Source organism: Rousettus aegyptiacus, unplaced genomic scaffold, assembly GCF_014176215.1.
Source record: "Rousettus aegyptiacus isolate mRouAeg1 unplaced genomic scaffold, mRouAeg1.p scaffold_m13_p_8, whole genome shotgun sequence".
NCBI lineage: Eukaryota > Metazoa > Chordata > Mammalia > Chiroptera > Pteropodidae > Rousettus > Rousettus aegyptiacus.
The window spans coordinates 48,218,702-48,241,702 of NW_023416311.1; the positions used below are offsets into that span (position 1 = coordinate 48,218,702).

The following is a 23,001-nucleotide window of genomic DNA, read 5'->3' on the forward strand; positions in this document are numbered from 1 at the left end:
GACAAAAAAAATAGGAGATATGTTTTGGGAGACTATTATATCTTTATTATTATGAAGTTCAATTAAAAATATAAGCAAAACCAAATTGTAGATTATTATTTTAAATCAAAAGGCTGTAATAGAACATATTTAACTGTTATTTCTATAAAGCCAAAATACATGCAACTCTACAGTTTACATATATCTGTACCTTGATAATTTTTTAAATCATCAGTATCTACAGCCATGCCACCCTGAAAAAGCCCGATCCCATCTGATCTTGGAAGCTAAGCAGAGTTGGGCCTGGTTAGTACTTGGATGGGAGATCACCTAGGAAGACCAGGTGCTGTATGCATAAAAAATAAAAAATAAGGATTGTAAGCTGACAAGGTCCTTGCAATCTGTGACCTTAACCAAGGGTTGCCTTGTCTAAAACAAACAAACAAACAAACAAATAAAATACAATTAAATTGCTGTTTTAAAAATTTTATAATTTAACTTTAATAATTCGCTTAAGACAAATATGAAGTTTCTCCCCAAAGTATGTTTCTTTTGAATTTTATAAAGCTTCTACCCAATTCATATTAAAATAAAATATGCTATTTGAATAATTAACTTCACTTTTTACAAAATCTTGATGTTTCCATATATTACATACAACATTGTTAAGAAGCATTAACACTCATTGCCTACATTCATGTAATAAATATTTATTAGATACTATGCATACTATCTTTTTTCAATTTTACTAATTCAAATAGTGATGGAGTTTTAGAATTTAAAAATGTCCAATTTAGAATTTGTGGCATCATTGTACAGTACATACACATAGTTAATTAAGTTATATGTGTGCAGTATGTACACATATTATATTAAGTTACTTTGAAAATTAATTTGTGGCATTATATTATATTAGCAGTAACTAGGGTGCACTGAGAAAATTAGAACAATTATTAACCAAATCTCAGGAGACCAATTTCATGTCATTTTACTTAGTAGCTATGACCTTGATTTCTCACTATTTATAGCTGTAGTTGTTTAATCTTTCTCATTTGAAATATGGAAGTTTCAGATTAAGTAATCTTCACATTATCAGAACTTTTTAATACTTTTCTTCTGCGTAAATCATTTGGCGTCAAAGCCAGCAGGAATCACTGTGAATATCTGATTTCTTTTTTTATTCTTAGTGCATTGATCAGATAAAAGGTACATTTCTAGTATCAGCTAGTTTCAGAGATGGGACCAAATCAATGACTACCACTTCCACAGATGTTAACAGACATAAAAATCACAGAATATAAATGAAACACAACTCTCTCCTGCCCTCAAATAAGAGAGAAGAAAAGGAAGAAACAGAGATTCTTGGAGAGGGGAGAAAAGGCTTTGTTACCATTTCTAGCAGGGTTATTTCATTAGTGATTCAGACATGTCTAGAAGTCTAGAAAATGGGCCTTCTGACTTTTAGTTAAATATTGGTCCACTTTTGTAGTGTACCGCAGTTACTCACAGAATAAATATATTTTTATAGGCTAAATTTAAAAATGATTACTCAAGCTTTCTTTTATGTTAGGCTGATGTCTTATAGACAACGAATTAATTGTTAATGTTTACAGAGTCTTGTTTTCAGTGAGGTTCAGACAAGTCATGTGAGTACATTGAATTGATGCTTTTAAGAATTATGAAGTTGAGAAAGAAAAAATAAAGTGACTTGGACAGTGTTGCAGAAATAACATGTCAGAGCTTTATTCAAACTTAGACCTGCCTGATTCAAGAACCTATATTCTTAATACTGCATTAAACTGGTTTTAATGCGAGGTTTCCATCATAATAATAGTTATATTTATCACTATTTCATTATCATTGTGATTATTAGACATGCTAGAAATACCTGAGGCTCCTCTACCTGTATCCTTCCTTGAGTTTGCTATCTCTAATTCCTAGACTATTTCCTACCTATCTTTAAGCATATCTACTTTTCACTAGGATTTTCATTGAACTACAGAAAGAGGATTCTTTAGTCTTTTTCTTATTTCCTGGAATTTCCATTTTTACTTCCCTTTTATTTTTAATATGAAAAATGTATTGAATGTCCAACCAGTGACTTACAAAAAGCTGTGCTCTTCAAAACCAGGGATCCAGAAAATAGGAGATAGGTATAAATTTATTTCTTTGCTGTTACTGAAAAAAAAAAGGAATTTTATGTTTCCAATTTTTTAGTTTTTCTACTTAACTGAATTCCTATAACACTTATTAACAACTTGGTTTTTATTTTAGATATATCACAGTCCCTCCACCATTAAAATATGTCAATTTGATAATTTCTACTTTTTTTGACTCACAAATTTATTATTCTTCATAATTTAAATAATGGAAAGTTAAAGTCATTGCCACCATGGAATCAGATGGTCCACATTTGAATTTTCACTTGTTATATTTTAGAAAGCTTACATTATCTGCCTACTGTGTCTAAGCCCTAGTTTCCTCATTCATAAAATTATGGTAACAATACCTTCCTTACTGTGACATAAAAATAAAAATGATAATGTAAAAAAATTGATTTTTATCATTTAACACATGCTAAGTAAATAATGGCTTTTTATTATTAATAATAAATAATTATCAAAATAAAGACATTTCAAAATTAATTTAATTGAAAGTTTTTATTGTCAGATGTGAAGGCAATTTCATATAGTATTATAAAGTCCTTGGAGAATAAGGAATCTTCTTTATTTGTATATATGCCATTATTGCAGTAAGATATTTTATAAGTGACTTTTTACCAGCAGCAACTTTGGTAAAGCTTTTCCTGACTCTAATTTGCTTTGAAAAATTCATGTGTTTTTTTAAAGTTCCTTTGAGTAACTTTTCAACTGAAATTGAAAATTTTACTGACCATGTGTCACTTCAGATTTAGTTCCAGAGGAGGATAAGATAATCAGGATGAATATGGAGCTGGCTACTGAAATCTATGACAATAAACAAATGTGAAAGTGTAACAAAAGGAAAGAGCGGCATTAAGGTGCATGATTAGGCTTTGCAGCAAAATTTGATACTCTTCTGAAATGGACACTAATTAGTTCACTTAGTTACTTAAGACACTTTTAGAAATGAAAATTTCAACTTCCAAATTCGATTGAAGATTTGTCATAAAAAAGAGAACTTTGGCTCAAAGCAACATTGTATCTTTATCGCTTTTTTTTTTTTGTATAGCATGCCATTCAGTTCAAACTCTACAGTATGTAGAAAAAACACTAATTCTACCTTTACTTCATCTAACACTTTCTACCTGTACCATCATAGTTATTTTTATATGTACATTATTCTCCAATTACCCAACATAGTATTTTAAGTATATTAATTATTGTGTTATAAGTAGCTTTATATTCTTGATATGCATTAAAAAGTGTAGGAATGAAATAATGAATAAGCCCTACTTTTGAAGGAAAAAGAACAAGACTCAAATGTCATTATTTGATAAATAGATTAATTTAATATATAAAACATTAGACTATTTAATCCTTTTATATTGATATTTATGTTGATTATCTTACAATTGCTTTTTCATTTGACATACATGTCTTAAGATTCTTTTTTCCCCCCCTTTCTTTGGAACCAATTTATTATTTTTTATGATGTTTCCCCATATTTTCCAATTTGTTTTAGTGCTTAGCATAGGAATTATATACGCAGCATGACATTATGAGAGTAATACAATTTGTACCTCTTAATCCCTTTGCCTTTTTTTTTTATTACTTTTAACCCCTCTCCCATCTAGTAGCCCTGAAAATATTTTTATCTATAAGTTTATTTCTGCTGTTGCTCTCATTGTTGTTTATTTTGTTCTTTAGATCCCACATGTATGTGAAATCATGCCGTATTTGTCATTCTCTATCTGTACCATTTCATTCAGGGCAATACCTTCTAGGTCCATCAAGGCAACATCTTTTTCCATCCCATTCCTTTTGGTCTGTGTGTGTCTTTTAATTTGGAAAAAGTCTCTTGTAGGCAGCATATGTAGGGGACTTTTTTCATATCCATTCGGTCACTCTAGCTATTGTTTGGAGCACTTAATTCTTTTCCATTTGAGATACTTGCTGATAGGAATGTAGTTATTACCATTCTTTATTCCTGTTTTTGATGCATTTTTTTTTTCTTAAAGAAGTTCCTACAACATTTCCTATAATGCTGGCTTTGTGTTGATAAATTCCCTTAACTTATTTTTGTCTAGGAAGCTCTTTATCTGTCCTTCAACTCTAAATAATAGCTTTGTCAGATAAAATAGTCCTGGTTATGGATCCTGGGTTTTCATCACATTGAACGTTTGTGCCAAGCCCTTCTGTCCTTCATAGTTTCTTTTGAGAAATCAAATGCCAGTCTTATGGGTGCTCATTTGTAGGTAAATAACTGCTTTTCTCTTGCTGCTTTTCAGGTTCTCTCTTTGTATTTAAACTTTGGCATTTTAATTATGAAGTGTCTTGGTGTGGACCTCTTTGGGTTCCTGGTTTTGGGACTCTCTGAGCTTAACGAGGTTTTATATCTATTTTTTTCACCAAGTTAGGGAAGTTTTCCATCATTATTTCTTCAAATAGCTCTTTAATGTCATGTTTCCCTCTGGTACCCCTGTGACATGGATATTTTTACATTTAATAGTGTCCCATAGGCTCCTTAAATTGTTATTATAGCCTTGACTTATTTTTTCTGGCCATTCTGATTGAGTTCCCTTGGCTTCCTCACCCTCCATTTGGTAATTTGATCCTCTTCCTTATTCACTCTGTTTATTCCACTTAATATACTTTTCATCTCAGATAATATGTTCTTCATATGACCGGTTCCCTTTTATAATTTCCATTTCCATTTTTATGTTTTTTATCTCTTTGTTGATGTTCTCACTGAATTCATCTATACTTCCCCCATGTTCATTGAGCATCTTTATAACCACTGTTTTGACTCTGCATCTGTTAGATTACTTGACGCTATTATTTCTGGGTGTCTGTTCTGTTCTCTCATACATTTTCTACTTCTTTGTATCTCCATTTTGGCTGCCTTTCTTTGGCTGCCTTTCTTTGTCTGTTTCTATGTAATAAGCAAAGCTCTTAAGTCTCCTGGTCTTATTAGTATGGCTTTGTGTAGGAGGTGTCCTGAGAGAGGTTCAGCTGCAGGCCAAATTTAGCCACAGCCTATGCCTGTTAAGATTCAGCAAGGGGCACCTACACTGCTTGAAGATACACCTGGATATGGGTTGGGTGGGGCGTGAGTTGGGGGAGGAAGAGTTTCAGGGAGTGCTCTGGGCAGAGTGACCTCTGTTATCCAGTTTTATGACATCTCAGCTGTGGCAGTGCTGGGTCCACACACTGGGAAGGAGAAGGGCTCAACAGAGGAAAAATGGATACCACTGGCACTTCTATCTGGGAGAGATGCTAGTCTGCAGTAACTCAGTGTTGCCCTGTACCCTGGTACCCTCCGAGCAGCCAATCGTACACTGGTGCTCAGAGCGAGCAGTACCGTCATCATGAGGGTCCATTCACAGACATGACGCCTTTAAGAGGTATCTGCAGCTACCAGCTGATGCTGCAATGGCCTCTGTCCCATTGAATGGCTGGAGACTGGGCAGTCTCATGTCCTCACCTCGTCCTACCTCCTCTCGTTGCAGGGTGATTTCTTATTTCTCTCCCTATTTGTAGGGCATGCTCATCTAAATCCCAGGCAATTTTCCTTGCTGTTTGCTCCTTGTTTCTCATAACTTTGACTTGGTCGCCAGTGGGAAGAACAGATCCTCTAACATCTACACCATTTTATTCTCTCCTTTCTTTCCATAATTCTAATTAAACATATGTTAACACTTTTACTTTGTTCTACATGTCATACACACACACACACACACACACACACACACACATTTTTTTTTTTTTTGTCTCCGTGCTTGTTTGTATTTTTTCTATTGACTGCCACTTCAGAAGACCCATTATTGACTGTCTGTTCTATTTTTATCTCCACTTATCTAGTTTATAATTTCATGTTTTACATTGTTCACTTTTAGAATTTCCATTTGAATCCTTTTTTATCGGCAGGCATTCCTCATTTTAGACAGTATCATTAACTGAAATGTATATCAGAACTGTGTCTTTGCTTTGACAGCTCTCTAGTCTCTGGAACTATGCAGAGCAAGAACACAGTTTGAACATGCACATATTTCAGCTAGCACAGTGTTATGCGAAGTGAGGACTACTGACATCCTAATTATCTACTGATATTTTACACTTTTTTCTTTATTTTCATGAACATGTTAATTATATTTATTTAAAATTCCTTTTTTAAAAACTCTAATAATTACACAACTGATACTCAAAATGCTAGCGTGTGATAAGGAGTTCCATAATGTAAATTTACTACATCACTGCTTAACTTAGTTGATTTTTTTTAACATCAAGAATTTCAATGACAGAAGCAGTGTATTAATTTGCACTCTGGCAGCAGCTCTCTTTGACTTTATTAATTTCAGTTTTTAAATGATATTATACCATTTCATATATAGTATAAGAACCTTAAAGATATATACTTCCATTTCTTTCATCCTGACTTTTGTGCTATAGCTAGCATACAATTTACTTCTATATGCTTTATAAATCTCTTAATCCATAGTTATTGTTTTTTTGCTTTTAATGGTAAATTAACCATAATCTGATGTAAATTATAAGAATGAATATATTTTGTACTTTGCAAGGTAGTTACCATTGATGTAATATGTTTCTTTTGTCTGAAGAGCTTTATTCATCATTTTTTATAATGCAGGTCTTCTGGTAATTAACTATTTCAGCCTTTGCATGTCTGAAAGCTTTTAATTTACTTGAAATATATTTTGAGTTTAGGAATCTAGGAAAAATTCTAAAATTTTAGGTTGGTAGTTTTTTTTTTTCTTTCTTTCTTTTTCAGAGTGTTCAAAGTTAACTTCTCCAATGTATTCTACTTTGTATTTTTTCAGATCTCTGCTGTCATACTCACTTTAGTTCCTCAGTACATACATATCACTTTTCTGTGTATACTTTTAAAATTTCCTCTTTATCATGGATTTAAATAACTTGATTAGGATGTGCTTTGTAATATTTTCACATTTAATATGCTGAGTTTAATTGAGCTTCTTAGATCTATGGATTTAGTTTGTATTCCCAGATGTCATTTTCATCTATGAAAGTTTGATTTGGGTCTTTTTTATATTTTCTGTGTTTTTATTTCATTCAACATTTCCTTTAGCTTCCTGAAATTGTAGAATGAGGTTAAAATTACTGTTTAAATGTCCCTGTCTACTAATCCTATCCTCTGTGTAATTTCTGGGTTAGTTTAAATTGATTTATCTCATTATGAGTCAGATTTTGCTCTTGCCTTACAAATTGGCAGTTTTCGACAGGATATCAGGTACTTTATTTCTACATTTTTTAGAGGCTGATTATTATTGTATTATTATAAATATTTTTATGGTTCATCTTGAGAAACTTGATATTTTTGTAATCCTGAGAACGTTCGTGAGCTTTGATTTTTTTCATGACTTGTTTTAAGTTTTATTAGGTAGAACCTAAGTAACATTTCTTCCAGGAATATTTCTCCTCACTATTAAGACAGAATCATCTGGGTTTTCTACACATGTCCTTATAAATTATGAGATTTTCCGCTATAGTGTTCGGGAACAGGAATTATTCCTGATTCTGTGCAAGATCTGAAATTATTCCCTCTAATCATTCAGGTGGCTCTTTATTCAGTGATGTGTAGTTTCCTTCTATACATGCACTAATGCTACTTAGTGGATGTCTCGAGAGAAAGTCTAATGAGATATTGGGAAATCTCTTTCTGTGCCTCTTCCCTGTAAGTACATTGTCCTGTGAACTTGTACTACCCTTGACCTCCCTAGACTAGTAACTTTGTCTCCTTAACTCTTGAGATCATAGAGTCTCACTTGAGTTTCTTCATCCTGCACTGGGTACTGGAACTCTTTCAGGCAATAAGTTGAGACCTTTTTAGGACTTTTCTTGCTAGTTTTTGTCTCCCTAAGATCAGTGTCCTGCATTGCTTATAACTAATGTGTTGAAACTATATATATTACTTTTCTTTAGAGAGGAGGTTAAATTTGGCTGTTACTTTATGCTGACCAAAACCAGAATTTAAAAACCCTTGTGATTTTATTTCTAGAGTTTTAAAGTGTATGTTATATCTATACAGTAGTTTCCCCCTTATTCATGGGGAACACATTCTAAGGTCCCCAGTGGATTCCTGCAACTGTGGGTACACTGGACAGAGTGATGATTCATGTCCTGGGTGGGATGGAGTAGGATCGCATGAGATTTCATCATGCTACTCAGAATAGTGTGCAATTTTAAAGTTATGAATTGTTTATTTCTGCAATTTTCCAATAAATATTTTCAGACTACCATCTCGTTTATCAGTTTAAAATAAAAACTCTTTAAAAAAAGAACACATTTTTCTATGATTCAAAATACAATCATTGGAAAATAGTTCCAAATAAGTAAAACAGAAATAGAATATCTCTTTGGCCAATGGAAAATATAATTCTGCTTCTATCTGGCTGACCAACATTATAAGCGTTCAGGAATATATTGTGCCTACAAAGCAAATTCTCCAACATGCCACAAATGTCCTTTTTTTATCTCTTCTCTGATAATAGTTTAGGGTTTCTTGTAATTACTATGTGACAGGTTAAATATTACAGAATGATGATAATAAAGAAAAATATTGATAAATATATCTCGGAAAACAGCAAGGTTTTAGTAATGAACAACTGAGCAGGGCCTTGTCAATTATTAGATATGGCAGAAAGAACATATGGGACAGTAAAGAGTTAAGAAAACATTTGGACATTGAAATCGAATAACCTATAGTATATCCAAGTGCAGAAGGTCAACAAGCAAGGAGATAACAAGGTTTGCCAGACATTACTAACTTGAGATATAAATTTGAAAAAAAAAAAAAAATGAAGTCAATTTAGAAGTTATAAAGGAGGATGTAATTTGTAATTATGGGCATGGGAAAATTTCCAGGATTTTGTATGATGTGATTCAAGATAGTTGAAAACTGACCTAGAATGATGCTATTGACAAAAAGCCAGGATCTAAATCTAAATTAACTGTGCTTATATTATGCTGGATTATTAAAGAAGGAAAAATATGAAATTGTTAGCTATTATTTGCTCTGGGATAAGTTTTTAAAAACTAAAAAAAATAGAATGGCTAAAGATAACCTTTACTTTTAATTCATATACTTCTTATTTTCTTTAAAAAAGAAATAGAATATAATTTGCTTCAGCTAAAATTATTTATTTGAAAGTAAAGATGTAAAAAGTATTTTAAAACACTAAGAATAATACAGTTTGAAAATGTGTAAACATATCAAAGCAATAGAGAAAGTGCGGATTCCAAATGGTTTATTTCAAAGATCTTTTGCAGTAGTCACTAAAGTAAGCTTTAAAGACAACACTAGAATTATGCGTCACTTCTCCTTAACTTTTCAATCTCCTCTTTTCCTTCTTACTTCCATCTTTTACCACTTCATGTGATCCCCAAATCCCTGTTCTGAGTGAAGATGGAAAACAAATAGGAACACTCAGACCACACAATATTAGAATGACTGATCATTCCCAAATGAGCCAGCTACTTCTTCCAGTGAAGTAATCCATTCTATCACTTAGAGAATATAGAATTCGGTTACCAATCAAATCTATTTTTCTCTGAAAATAACAATACATTTAATGCTGTCTTTTCAGAATATGGGTCTTATTTGGTATCATAATCCAAGTAAATGTATAATCTAAAATTGGTTTGTCAATCTGACTCCTTTAGATGCAACAAACTAAAAATGTGTAAATATAACTGATGTTCAATTACTTTATTCTCAAACTATAATCTCTATCATTGGAGACAGACTAACAAATAGGAGTAATATACAATGATGAACACAAGGAGAGCAAATTTTGTATTACTTTATTTTCTTTCTGACATTTTAAATGTGAGTCATTTATAACTTCATAAGAAGTTTCCAGGAACTATATTCTCTGGCTTAAAATGAGTACTCCAAAGAAAGAATTTCTTTTAAAAAAATTCCTACCATTAAATGAACAATTTATATGATTGGTATCAACTTGTTTTTTTCCACATCTACAAAGCAACTACTAGTAACCTTCAATGTTTACTGAAAATAACCCTTCATTAGAGCACCTAGATTCATACACAATACTATTTCACCATTAAGTTGAAGACTTATTTCACGTCTTCAACTTTGAAATTTTCTACTGTTTTCCAACCTTTTAGTGATTAAGGAGGAAATGAAGAAAGTAGAATATCAACTAAAAATTCAACTAAACAAACATTTACCTTTCTTTTTCTTGTAAGAAATGATGAAGATTCCACTATATTTTCTCCAAAAAAAAAAAAAAAAAAACCATGAAGCCTTTCTCCTTAGCTATATGAAAATAGCACAGAACCCATAGAATCTCCAGTAAAAGCATTTTACAAAAGAATTGCCATGAAAAGAAGATAATGCTAGGATGATTTTACAATTACATTAAGAAAATGGAACTATAAGTTGAATATGGGTAGATTTGCTTTCCCATATCCTTGTCTAGAATATGGCTCTTTGGGATATATAAAAATGTCCTTGAAGATGGCCTTATCTTTACTTTCTGGTATATACTTTTGTTATCATAGGAGCAATCGAAGTTCCAGTAACACACCCCTCAGGTCCTTTCAAATGCCAAAGAAATGAATTTCAACTCAATGAATTTGAAAAATATTTGTTTATTAAAAGCACATTATAAAGTAGAAGATGGGTCAAGCCTAAAACTGGCTAACCACGTGGAAACTAGGTTACATACCCCAGTGAAGATGGAGAGCTGTAACCCTGGGGGAGGGAGAGATCTGCCATATATTTGGGGCTGTGATAGGTAGTTATAAAGGTGTTCTTAGGTGAGTGGCAAGTGAGGTCATTTTGATTGACTCTTTGCCAAGTGCATGTATGTGTACCCAGAATTCTACTACCATTGGGGTATTCTTTGGGTAGTCTCTAGGCTGGGCCCCTATTCCTTTGTTCCTCCTGTTGCTCATGTCTGACTAGTTACCTAACACTTTGTAATTTCCCAACAAAGCCAAAAGTCAGGGTTGGTACAACCTATTATTAAAATATGACAGTAGGGTTACAAACATGTTAAATTGTATAGAAAATAATTGAAAAAAAATTAAATTAAAGGATCTGTAAATAGAAAGGTCTACACATGAAAAAAATGATCTTGAAGTCCAGTCTTTCATCATTATTTACCAGATTCTCTTAATAAAGAAAAAAAAGATACTCTAAACTTATTTTCTAAAATTGAGAATTAATATAGTATGTTTATTCTAGAGACTTCAAATAAAAAAATCTACTTAATGATAATATCATTTAAGATGTCACTAATTCATATTTGAATTAGACAAGTTAAAAATTATATTTTTTGTTTCTTAGAACTTAACTTTTTAGATTGCAAAGATATGACTATAGGATTGTCAAATAATACACCTGTTATAGTCTCTGTATTGGAAAGTACAATACCCATGATAGCTTCATAGGAGACCCATGTTTTTTTTTTTTTTTCCTCATCCTTCTACCATCTTTATTTTAAATTTAAAGAGAATGGTTTCCTTTTTGTAATCTCTTTGCTGCTTTTTTTTTTTTTTAACTCTATTTCTACTACTCTGATGCAGTTTTCTGGCATCTTAGTACTCAATGAGTTATACAGATTAAAAAAATATTTTTTAAAAAGATATTACTCTATGGACACTGTATAAACATTAGTAAATTAAATGCAAATTATGTTATTAAAGCCTGGAATCCTTCCTTAAGTCAAGCCTGCTTTCTTCCTGAGAAGTGAGGTTCCCCTACCAAGTTCTATATCTTAGCATTTCTCTTCTTGGTGATGCAAAGCATTTGTTTAATTCCCTTGAAAGAGTCCATTATATTTGTAGTTAAGCACATACCAAGTAAACATTTACCATATAAAGTATCTGACTCTCTCTAGATCTTATGTGTTTTTCTCATATGAATATTTAAATTTTCTCAGTACTCCCCATTTTCTCCTGCCCTTACTCAATTTAAGTTTTAGTGTAAAATTTGTTTAATGTTCTTTCCCTCCTAAAGTGTCTGAGGCAAAGATTTCCATTTGTTTAAGAGCTGTGTCACAGTCTTTCTTAGGTTCATCACATATGAATGTGTACAAGATCACTGGATGTGTAAAATATAACTCTTTGGCAAGACAGAATGTGGAAAATATAATTTATATTTTGTTTCAAGATGTGATTTTATCATATGCTATTAAATTAAGAAAAATATAAAATATTATAATCTTTTAATTTTTAAAATGTATATATTTTAGATTAGTAAACTTATTCAGACCATTTTTCATATTTAAAAAATGGTTTACAGAAAAGACATTTATTTTATTAGTGCTGTATATGACATTACCAAATTTATCATATTCATTTAAGATACACATCCAGAACTTTATAGTCTAATAAATTAGCACAAGAAAATAGAAATACTTGATGCTAATTAACTATGTAAAGAGGATTAAACAGTGTTGAGAAATAACCTTTGCCTTAATTAGTAGTAAATTTATTTAAAAAGTTAAGAAAAGGGAAGGAAAATGATAAAATCATTTTTGCTAAAAGGGATATTAAAGAAAAATGTTTTGATTCTCTAAAGTCCATGGGCAATATGCTTTCTGGTGGTCATTTAATTATTGGAGAGGAAGCTGTGAAAATGGCCCCTAGCAGAAGTGCAGATTTATCATTATGCATATAGAACAGAAAACTTAGCTTAGACTTTTAAGATATATCTTTGCATGAAAAGAAAAGATCTGGTAAATTGTGCAAGTGTGGCTTAAATTGCTCTGGTACATGGTCAAAGGCTAAGTAAGAACATTATATGTTACATACATATTGTCAAGGGGAGGGGACAAGCAGTTGTAGGTACTGCCACATGAAAGGAAATCTTTGAGTATTTTATGATTGATTAAGATCACATTGGATAATTGTCCACATTATTTTTGAGTTGTCCAAAAGATGTATTGGCAAACTCTCCATTTACATAGAAACCTCACACTGCCACAGGCATGTCACATTGATATAGTGTTTCTGTAGAAGCTAGCACCATAGACTGAGGTAACTATGAAAAAGTGTTAATATAGCCTTAGTACCTCTGGTCTTATGAGATAGTTTTAAGTTTTATTAAGTTTTTATTAGAATCATGACAACTGTTTCAGTTTATTTTCTGAAGCTTGACTGTCCAGTTGCTCAAAAATTTTATCAGGGGAAAAGTGCTGATTCAAAAGTGCTGTTCAAAATGACCAAAGGCTATTATTTTGTAGAAGACTGTGGATACCAAAAGTGACAACTGACTATTATGCCTATATTTTATTATCTTCTTTCAATGGAGTACAATGTGTTCCACAATGCATTGTACCTCATTTACAAAGATTTATGTATTTTTCAAATTATTCTTATTTTTCTTGGATTACCCCCCCCAAAAAAAATCCCTACAGTTATTTATTTTCTCATACTCACCCCATAATCCATAATAATGATTTGGACCATGAATACCCAAATCCTTAGACCTGATAATGTCTCCTAATCTAAGCATCCCAGAAATATTTTTTCATTGTCAAAAAGAAAGAGTGGCTTTGTCCTAATGGCTAAGCAATCATTTAGGATTGATTCTTTAATATAGGTACATAACTGAGTTTTATTTTTGAAAAATTATTAAATATTAATTGCTCTGTCTTTTTAAATTTTAATCAGAAAAATACGTTGTATTTAAATGATTTTAACTGGTGTTAAACTTGATGAAATATAAACAAGAATTTTTTGATAATAAGGTGGTAGATAATTTGCTTTCAGAGAAAATATTTACATGGCCATGTAAAGTAATAGTATCATTTTCTGACATTAATATTGCTCTACTTAATTTATTTAACAATGAAAACAAAATTGCTGCCTTGAGTCTTAACATATTTTGAAGTAGTTTAACAAAATTTACTAAGACTTAATACTTAGTCTCTGGATTGTTGAGATATAATAAATGCAAACCTAACAAAATTTTTAAAATTTGAAAACCCTGTGAAGTATCAGGCTATTTCTAGAATAGAAAAAATTTCCATTTTAAAATGCTTAATTCAATACAGTGATTTAAGGCTAAGCTTGGACTCTATGGAAAGGAAACATAATTACATTAGTAATGTTATTTACTGCCTAAACAGTAAAACAAAAGGAAACACTACAACACTATAATAATTTGCCAGCTTCATACAAAATTCTGGTGCTCATTTGTGATATTTTATTAGACATCCTAATATTCTGTTATTGAATTGCTTTAATAGCATCACAGTCTGTGTCCTATTACTGACTTCCATGAACAGCATGAGACAATTGGGTTTTTGTAATGCAGTTGTAGATCAAAGCGGTTTATCATATAAATTGCTATCCATAGGAGTAGATAATTCTGATGAGATTTACCTCATTTATTTTTAAGAAATGAAAATGTACCACTAGATTTTACAGAGCATAATTAAAATACTAATTGAAAATACTGTGCTTCATGTATACTGCCTTGTCATCTCATCTTCTCAGAGTTCCGCCAGAATTTTATGTATATCTTGCAAGGACACAATAATAGCAGGACTACGCCTCTGTGGCCTTTATACTCATTGTTGTAGATCAAGTGTTTGGAAATACCCACCACTCTTTGCATTATAAAAATAATTAACAGTGAATGCAGACTTGGATTATTATGAAAAGTGATAACGACATTAGTAAAAAATTGACAGAGACATTAGAGTACGTAATTAATCTTTTCTATGTGGTTTCATAGGTAAAATTAACTATATTAACTCTTGTTCACTTTGTTAATCTTAAAATATAAGTACTAGTTTCTGATTGTTTTAATTAATGCAACTTCATATAAACCAAAAGATTAGCTTAGACAGTGAAATAATCATTTTTAAAGTCTTTGTTTTTAAGCTTTAGTTTTTTGTCAGAATAAAAATAAAGAAAATAAATCTAAATATAATACTTCTAGTCAAAGAAATTGAAACCAGACCATATTGGTAAACTATTTTAAAGTATATAAAATTAATCGCACTTAATCAAAAACCACAATACTTTTGGTCCCTTTTGTAGCTGTATTCAATAATGTGACTTTAGATTCTACTTATAATTCAAAAACATTGTAATTTTTTATTAGAGTTATAAATCAAAGGGACATTTTCTACCTAGAACGCCAAGAGAATTACAGATTTGTTTGGCTAAGTGAAAGTATCTCCTGAATTTGCTATCAATCATATATGTGATATTTTATTATAAATGTCATTAAATTAAAGAGAACAGAAAATTATCAGTCCAATAATGAAAGAGATGTTTTATCCTTATTTAAAATGGTTATATTTGTGAGGACAAAATGTGTATTTAATTGTCAGATTCATGCTGAGGACTAGACAAAAACTACACAGAATATAAGTACTTATATGGATGAAATATATTCTTACTACCATTTTCCACACCATATTTTTGTTTATGTGTTTTATTTTGCTTTTGTAACAAGCTATGAAATGGTCATACACATATTCTCTAAGCTGATGCTAGTACATATTTTTTCCTCCTAAAAGTTTCCCCATAAATATAATGTTTTTCATTTGACCAGTTGTGAATGTAATTTTCAGAAGTAGACGAGCTTTAATTGCACATATTTTCTTTGTAATTTATAAATGAAAATATGTACCAAATATGGACCTAATATAAACCATAATTACCAGTTGTTAGTATTTTAATATTCTGATTATATTACTGAAATACAAATAATACAAACAATCTTAATGTTTTATCTTCAAAGTACATTTAACTCTTTTGTTTGAATTCATTCTCAGATAGTTTACTTAAAAGCAATGTTAAAATTCACTGGGAGGATAGCTGTTATTTCCAGCCCCTTCTTGATCCTTCCTTTGTAGCCCATTGAAAGCCAGGATGGAGGAAATGAGCTAAATCTGATAAAGTTCAGCTGGAGCTGAATTCTTCTTTATCAAATCTCATGGGGGATGACAACAGAGAATTGTTTTTCTTTAAACTTGGGGACTTAAAACAACTTTGAAAAACTAATAAATAGACAAAATGATTTTATTGTATAAACATAAAAGAAAATGCTCCAAAATGACTCTTCATAGTTGATATTTGAATGAGTAATATATTCAAGACATTTTCTTAAAATCTTTTGCAAAATTTCTCATTTTAAGATCAGAAAAAAGGTGCCTCCATTCCTCCTGAAGAATTAATTTTCACTTCAGTGAATAATCTTATACTTTCGCCTTTATATAACATTCAAAATAAAAGACATTAACGATATGGGGCATTGTTTTTTATGTAATGAATCAATAAGAATCAAAACGTTTCTTAAAACTGTGATGATTAATCTCATTTAAAATAAGATTAATGGAAATTAAAGCTATTATATATGTGGTAAGTAGAATAATGCTTCTTGTTCCCAAGATGTCCATAACCTAAGCAGCAGAATCTGTAAATTTACTCAGTTTCATGACAAAGAGGAGTCAGGTTTGCAGATAGAATTAAGGTTGCTACTCAGCTGACCTTAAAATAGGCAGATTACCCAGGAAGTATCCAGGTGGATCCAATTTAATTGAAAGAGTACTTAAAAGTAGAAGAGTGAGGCAAAGGATGGTGTGAGACTATTGAAAACAGAACGTAGCACGCCTCTTATTGAAAATGGAGGAAGGGGATCATGAGTCAAGGGATGTCGGCATAATCTACAAACTGGAAAGAACAAGGAATCAGATTATGCCCTGGAAACTTCAGAAAAGAATGCAGCTCTTCTGACATCTTGATTTTTTTTTTCAGCTCAGCGAGACCTGGTTTGAACTACAGAACTGTAAGGTAACAAACTTTCTTTGTTTTAAGTCATTAATTTTGTGGGAATTTGTAAATGCATCAATAGAAAACTAATGAAATACATCACACTTTTTGTAGCACAGAACAAAAAAAAAAAAGGGTAAAACATGGTATAAGCCTAGGTGTCTGTATTAATCTAAATATAGATTTATATTTATATAAATGTATAAAACATATTGAAGATTGACAGATATTTTAATGGAGTCAATTTGACAATACTGTTCAAAATTTAAATATGCCATTTGTCTCACTAATACCATTATTGGGATAAAAAATGACATTCGCATAAAATATTGATTTACATTTTTTTCTTAATTTAAAAATTTGAAATAACTAAATTTAAATCAAGAGATAATTGCTTTATGTGCCTTTGTGTTTGTGTGAGAATATTGCTTTCATAGACTATAATGGCTATAACTTCAAAGAAAGACATCTTGGCAGGTGGAGGCAGAGTTGAAGGTTAATTACTTTCAAAAGTATATATTTTTGCAAATTTTAATATTATACCATATGCATGAATGATATTAGAAATAGGTTGGTGAATTTAAAAATTAATGATATCGTCTCATAGAGTTCAGGGATAATAGATGGCGGTTTTTAAAAAGTATATACACACATAGGAGAGAGTTAGAAACTGAAAGGCCTTCTAATTCTGGCCTACTTTTTTTCCTCGGGGTTAAAGAGTTTTTGCTGACCACCTCATGGATTTTTCTTGAATCATAGGATTCAAGAAATTGAATCTCAATTTCAATAATTTCACTAATCTTTGTCACAATCCAACAAGTATTTATTAGGTTGGAAACCTGAAATAGCCCATTCAATCCTGGTTCTAAATCCCTTACAAAAAGAATATGGTGATGGCCATATGGGACTCCTAGGAAATGATTTGCGTAAGAACTCTAAGTGTACTAGGCCTGCTGCTGCACATAAGGTTTACAAATAACACTGGATCAAGACAAGCCAATAATATACCGTGGCTAGGCACTTGGTGAGACAGAGCTCAGAGAAGCAGCTTTATTTTTTTCAAAATAAAAATAAGTTAGGTTAAGAAGCCCATAAAACAAAAAAGAACCACAATAGGGACTAGTTTGCATGATGGTGAATCCTCTCACATAGATCATGACTATGTTCTTAGCTGTACTTTTAATTCTTACTTAATTGTATATGAAGTCTTAATGTAGCCAGTAATAGAATTAAGATATTGACATGTGATAAGATTCAATCAATTATGAAAATTAACAGTTTAAATAAACATTCTGTGTTTTAAAATTATTTTTAAAGGATATAACACAGTATAAAGTACTTAGATCCATTTAGAAATGTTTGGACAATGCATAATCATTCCTACATACTTCAGTGAATAAGGATTGAGATTCATTAATGCACATACATTTAAGTCAAAACACTTTTAAAGCTCTTGAAATTCTTGCTATATGATTATAATATTGTAATTGATTATTGCCCCATGAAACAATAGAATACCATACCAAACAAAATCTACATACAATTTTATGTATTATATATGAACCTATATATAATCCCATTTATGGTAAAATATTTTTTATGAAAACAAGTGGAAGTAATTTTAAAGCAATAAATTTTTCACATAAAGAGTTTGAATTAGGAGAGCTGAAGCTCTTTAGTAGCCTCTTTGCTTTCAGAGAAAGCAATTTTAAGTGTGTCACAAGGTCAACTGTGAACTATAAAGTAGTAAATCCACATTTTTCCAGCTTAGTTTCATTGCAGATTATATACTTTTATAGTAGAAAAGGAGATGAAAAGGAGAAATATCATCCGCTCAGCTTTAGGCCTAATCAAGGGAAGGTAGTTCCATTAACATGTGTAAATGTTAATTACTTATCATTAGACCTAACAGAATCTTAGGACTGAAGGAAGCATAAATGTTAACTTGTGCAACTTGTTTCTGTATTATGGATTTGGTTATTATCATCCTCATTAGTTTACTAATGATAAAACAACCAACTACAGACAAAAGAACTTAAATACGTGTTTTATTCCCTAATAGATTCAGCATCTCATATTTGCTTGCTCAACATCAATTTTTGAGAAATTGTTGCTTTTCTACTATACATGTTTTTGATTGTCTACCAATCGTAGAACCTCAGATACAAAGAATGGGCTTATAACCTAAATTTTCATTGGGCAGTTTTCTCTGGGGAAAATTTTATCTCTGTAGCAACTTATAGGGATAATAGTCTACTTGAACTTAATCATGTTATCGCCATATATTGAAGAAACTTCTCATATAGCACAGTTATTGAAAACTGAGATTATCATCCTTTCGTACTAGTACTGAAACAATTAACCAAGTGTTGTCTTAGGTAACTTGGAAATGGGTGGCCTCTGAGAATGTAACTTTGGGGTCCAAGAAATAACTCTTAGAAGTTAATTTAAAGGAAATTGGACATGACAAAATCAGGAGGTGAGGTGGTTTTAGAGTAGCACTGTGATACATAGGCAGACAGGTCATGGATAAGTGGATGAACACATGGACAAATAAATGAATGAAAAGATGACTGAACGGGGTTCTTGGCTCATGTCTCAAAATTTTAACTTCAAATCATTAATAAATTGTCAGAAACTTTTTGATCATGTACTAAATATTTCTTATTCTTGTATAATAATAAATGATAAAATCAAATTCAGAGATTGACACCACAAATCACAACAACACAGAATCTTGTTGGTGACATTAAAATTTTCAATCACGATAGACATTAGATTAACAATTGGAATGACTTATAGAACCTTCTAAAACAGACCTGAATTTACTTGCTGAGGAAAGCATCTCTCTTTTCTAGAGGAAAGACAGTAATCCCCTTAGGACAAAGCACATACTATTTTGTCCCGCCCGCGGGACCGGTTATTTGGTGGGAGAACCGAGGAGAACCCAACCTAAAGAAAAGAGGGGTAACACGGACGAGAGAAAAGAGTGGAGGCAAGACAGTGTTCTGATCAAGCCTCAAATTTTATTTTTGGATAACAAACATATTTATACGGCAAGAACAAAGGGGGGCAGGCAAAGGGTACCTGTTGCAATATGATTGGTCTTCAGCTGGTGGTGTGAGGAGCGGTAAGGACAGGGGGAAGTACGAGGTGGGGGGGAGAGCAGGAGACTATCAGCACCTTTGGTGGTCAGCCAGCTTCTCGGAAAGACTTGTTTATCATGGGTTTGGTTCTCACAGCCTGAGGGCTTGAGAAACCAAGGGCGCAGCTCCCAACATCTCCTCCCTTTCTATTTTAGAAAGGTGGGCCTTAACCGAGTGGGGGAACATTGACCTGGTTCCTCCCGTGGGCTATATACGCCCATCTATTGTTGGCTCTTGGTATCTTTTGGGGAGGAGAGGCAGAGCCGGTTTTAGATTGTGATTTGGATACCAACCTCTATGCAAACCAGGTATGTTCTCAGGGAAGGACAGAGGGGACCCTCTAGTGGGTCTTCCCTTGCAGTAGCTTTGCATCTGCACCCATCTCGATGCCCATACCTTCCCTTGGTCTATCAAAGGTGAAGGTAGACATTTCTCTGTCCCTTATGTCGTCCCCGTAGGGAGAGGGGTATTTACCACCAACCAAACCTGCTGTACCAAGGTCGAGGTCCCTCTTGGGCCAAGGTGGAGAAATTTAGGGCTGCGCCGACTTCTTCCGAGGGCTCTGTCATTGAGATTTGTTGGTAGTATACCGTGGGCCCTTTTGACAGTGCCGAGTCAACCTGTCTTTTGATTAAATCTGTTATTCTCCTGAACACCCAGGGGCCAAAAGTGAGCAATAAGAGCAAGCCTATGAAAGGTCCTAACAGACTAGGGAGCACTGTGGTAAGCCAAGGGGAGGCAGAGAACCAGTTTTGGTACCAAGACTCTTGTTGTTCCCTAGCTCTTTTTCTATTTTCTAGACTCTTTTTTACCTTGTCAAGGCTATTTTGCACAAGGCCTGTCTTATCAGAATAAAAACAGCATTCTTCTCTGAGGGCCACGCAAAGGCCCCCTTCTTTGAGGAAGAGGAGATCAAGCCCTCTTCTGTTTTGCAAAACTACCTCTGAGAGGGACGCTACAGAGTCTTTTAGGTCTTGTATTCCTTCTCTGAGGTTATTAAGGTCTTTGTCAATAAGAGATTGAAGTTGTAAGTATTGGTTGTTGGAAGTGACTAAGGAAGCAATGCCAGTGCCTGCTCCTATGGCACTGACACCTAACAAGACAGAAAGGGTGATAGCAGTGAGAGGCTCACGCTTGTTACGAGACGTGGCAACTGGATCTATGAATTGAAGGAAAGTATTAGGGTCGTGGAGAAAAAATCGGGGGAATAAAACAACAACTACACAGTAATCGCGAGAGGTCAAAAAGTGGGATGTAAAAACGTATGGGGTTAAGCCAGAGGAGCAAGCAAAATAAGTGCCACTAGCAGCAAGCACATATGAGAATGTGTGATTGATTGTCATGGTTTGGTTACATATGGGAATTAGGCTGGTCGGGGGACGCATTGCTGGTCCTATGAGGCAGAGGCCTAAGCCGGAGATAGATGTTAGGGTGAGGGCTGTAAAGGGGTCTTGAGTATGTAATAAAGCACCGCTATCATTTGTAAAAAGGGGAGGTTCAAGGGTCGCTATGCCTTCATAAAAAGGAGGGATAGGCGAGAAGCAAATCCAACATTCTTGATGGGCTGTGCTGTTTTTGTCTCTGAGAGCCTCTAATGAGGCATTGATCAAGTCAACTATAAGTTGTGAAGAATCAGGAGGCCCAGGCAGGATGGTAGGCTGAAAAAGGGTGGTTTTTTTATGGCTGGGCTGGGGTGTGGCAGTAAGCTTAGGAGCAGAGCGTTTAGGTTTTGGAGCAGTGCCTTCTATTTTGGATTGGCGCAGGACTGGGTTAGGTCCCAGGTAAGCCGCATTTCTGTTGGGACTTTCTTTAGAAAGTTCAATAGAGAAAAGCATTCCTTTATCTTTCCCTGAAAAATAGCCACGAATGCCCCAATGTCTTTTCCGGGTGGTTTGCCAATCATTCAGGTCGGCCTTAATGATAGATATTTGGAGGGGGTTGCACCACCCTGGGTCGCTACAGGCTCTATAGACTGATGTCGGGATGTTGTTTAGATCATTTTCAGGAGAGGGAGGATTAAGCCTCTCTACTTGTATGAACTTGTCAGAGGCAGGCTTCCAGCTTACATCTCCAGTGGTTTCACAGCCCCAAGAGGCACAATAATAATCAGCCTGGAGACCACATTTATAATCTAACCCTCGTGGCCTATGAGCGCCGGGACAGACATAGTATCCCCCTTGTTGCAGCCAAAGAGAAGTGCGACCCCAAGGGGAATCGCAGGCTGGAACGGTGTGATAATGGTCCGAATTATTGGGTGCCTTGACTAGCGGAAGGAAATCTGTGGCAAGTCCCCATAAAGGGTCCCCTCCAGCTGCCAGTTGGCAAAGATCTACTTGAAGGGAGGCTTTCTGCGGTTGGGGGGCTAGGGAAGAAGAGGTGTTGACAATATCTCCTGCCTGATTTCTGATGATCCAGGTGAAGTTGTAGAGTGTGTAGCTTGAGGAGGCGCTTACGGTTTGGAGTGCCCCAAAGATGGCGAGCCATATCGCAGAGAATGGAGACATTTTTGTAAAGTACCTGGAAAAGAACACATTTATACATTTTTCTCAGGGGACAGTTCCCCTGGTGGGTTGATGAGTTTTATTAGCCTCCCAGGCAGCCATCGGGCATTTTGTGTTTTAGAATCATAGATACATGCATGTCCCTTGCCCCAGATAAGGACGGGGTCGGGACCATTCCATTTTGATGTCAGAGGATCTTTCCACAGGGCTTGTGCATAAGAGTTTGCAGTAGTAGGGTGCCAAAATCGGTCGGCTGCAGACTTTCCATCATTATCGAGTGTCAGGAAATTAAGGACAAAAAGGGCATGATTTAGCAAGGTCTTATTATTGTTGTGTGGGGGGTATAGGATACCTTTGGAGTGTTGAAGTTTTGTAAGCATATTCTTCAAAGTCTGGTGTGCTCTTTCAACAATGCCCTGGCCCTGGGGGTTG

General features: G+C 33.6%; 1 pseudogene; it reads left to right on the forward strand.

Moving 5' to 3' along the window:
* The first annotated feature begins 215 nt into the window (after positions 1–215).
* On the forward strand, positions 216–334 carry LOC118606971 (annotated as a pseudogene).
* Positions 335–23,001: the final 22,667 nt, after the last annotated feature.